General features: G+C 63.3%; 1 pseudogene; it reads right to left on the minus strand.

Annotated features, from left to right (window-relative positions):
- Nucleotides 1–2500, minus strand: part of LOC124583788 — a 7960-nt pseudogene that overhangs the window by 2879 nt on the left and 2581 nt on the right.

Raw genomic sequence — 2500 nt, forward strand, 5'->3', positions numbered from 1 at the left:
CCTGCTGTGAAGGTGACATTGCTGTCCACCTTCACCTTCTTCTCGCGTCCTGACGCGACTAAGGCGAGGGTGAAACACTTCCGGGCGTTGATCTGCAGCCCCAGGTGGGCGAGGGCTGCGGTAGCTGCGTCGATGAGGGACTGCAAGCCCCTCGGGGTCGCTGCAAACAGCAAGACGTCATCTGCAAAGGCCGCAGCGTTGACTCTGCGACCGAGGATCCGAGCTCCGATGTGGGAGGGCAGTTGGCCTAAAACGTAGTCCACCGCAAAGTTGAACAGGAGGGGGGAGAGGGGATCGCCCTGGCGAACGCCCCGTGCTGGCTGCACAGACACGCCCACGCCGGCGCCGTCCGCTATCACTGTCGTGCTACCCTCGTAGCACCGCTCGACATACTCGACAAAGCAATCCGGCAGGCCATGCGCCTTCAGCACGGGGCGAAGGGCAGCATGATCTACCGAATCGAATGCCTTAGATACGTCGATCGATGCCACAAAGACAGAGCGGCAGGAGCGAACTGCGTCGGTGAGAGCAGTGTCCAAGATGAAGGTATTTTCCAACATCCCATCCCGAGGGATGAATGCCCGCTGACGTTCGTCCACAGCACAAGCGCGCATCAGGCGTGACGCGAGAACCTTGTGAAAGGTCCGCGCCAACACCGAGCAGACCGTAATGGGGCGAAAGTCAGCGGGGGATGTTGGTGCAGCCGTTTTCGGGAGAAGGGACGTCCGCGCGCGAAGCAGGCGTTCCGGAAGGGCGCGGGCCAGAAGGAAGAGATTCATCACTTTCACCAGGACTTCGTGCGGCAGGCGCCGCAACTCCGCTGGGGTAAGGCCGTCCGGCCCGGCTGCTGATCCCCTGGGCGGCAACGCGGCGGCGACCTCCTCATGTGTGACCGGCCCCCATATGGACTCGAGAGCGACAGGCTCTGAGTGCGGGAGGAGGCGGTCACGAATGAAGCCCGCGGTGGAGATGGGCTTCTTGGTGAAGAGGTCCGCCCAGAAGTCCAGCAGACCAGGGATGGCAGGTGGCGGCTGGAGCAGGGTGCCATCCAAGAGGCCGCGCACGCAACGCGCACGCGACCGTCGGAAGGCATCCTGCGTTCTCGCGTACTCCCAGCGGCGCCGCTTGCGCTTCTGCGTCGGCGGCGCGGCAGGCGGCCGCTTCGATGGTTGGCGCGGCCGCTGTGTCCTGGTGATCGATCTCTCCCCTCTGGACCCGACCGACGCAAGGGCATCCGGGAGCATGCCCAGGATGACATCGGGCGGCGTGCCCCGCCCCAGACCTATGACACGATCCAGGGCAGAGAAACGCTGGGCGGAAGCGGGTAGCCCCGCCAGATGCTCCCAGATGGCGGCGTCAGTCGGCCCCTCCGGCGGCGGCCCGGTGGTGTCGGCCGCGAAGTCCTCGGCTGCGTCGACGGGCGGCGCAGCGGCCTCGCCCGCGTCAGGCAGCGGGCTCGCCGCTCCCCGGCGGGACGCCGGCTCTTCCCCCCGACCGATCTCAAGCGCCTCCATGAATTGGCGAACAAGCTGCTTGTGGGCAGCTTGCCGCCGTCGGCACTTGATTGCCTCAAGCGTTCGGTCGGGGAACATCCTGATGAGCTCTTGATTTACAAAGAAGAACCGGGCGTCCCTCTCGAGGAACAGTTCGGCCTCTGCCTTGGCGAGCGACAGGACTTCTTCCTCCGTCCACCTCGCGCGATGCCTCTCCGTGACGATCTCCGCGTTGGCGGCCGCAAGGTGTTGGCGGCGGCGATGGACCCCGAGACCGTTTTTGGTGGTGAAGCTGCGGTGGCACTCACTACAGGCGTAAACAGCTGCAAAAGTTACAAGATTTTCGGCACGGCCGGTTGGCCGGCTAGGTGCTGGGGGAGTTGGGGTGGCACCTTCAGCGGAAGGGCCACCACTTTTTCTCTGGTTACTGCCCCCAACTAAAAAAAGGGATAGTGCGAGGGGGGGCTGGTAACCCCCCCAAGCCCCTGGTGCGGTCTTCCACTCTGCTAAAGTCAGCGGGCCCACGAGAAGGGGAGAAGACCGCAGGAGAGGAGAGGCTAAGAGGGCTAGGCCCATGTATTGCGCATCACTCTCCCTGTAACTATAACCCAAGGAAGGCACCTCGCAGCAGCAGCACGACTACATCAAGACCGCACTTCGAAAAGCCAAGTCCGGATGCAGCCACACCGCCGCCACTTGGCCACCTTAAGAGAGTCATAGTTACTCCCGCCGTTTACCCGCGCTTGCTTGAATTTCTTCACGTTGACATTCAGAGCACTGGGCAGAAATCACATTGCGTCAACACCCGCTAGGGCCATCGCAATGCTTTGTTTTAATTAGACAGTCGGATTCCCCCAGTCCGTGCCAGTTCTGAGTTGATCGTTGAATGGCGGCCGAAGAGAATCCGCGCACCCGCGCGCCCCCGGAGGAGCACGCTAAGGCGGACGCGGCCTCGCAGCAAGGAAGATCCGTGGGAGGCCAAGGCACGGGACCGAGCTCGGATCCTG

Source organism: Schistocerca americana, unplaced genomic scaffold (genome assembly GCF_021461395.2).
Source record: "Schistocerca americana isolate TAMUIC-IGC-003095 unplaced genomic scaffold, iqSchAmer2.1 HiC_scaffold_47, whole genome shotgun sequence".
Lineage (NCBI taxonomy): Eukaryota > Metazoa > Arthropoda > Insecta > Orthoptera > Acrididae > Schistocerca > Schistocerca americana.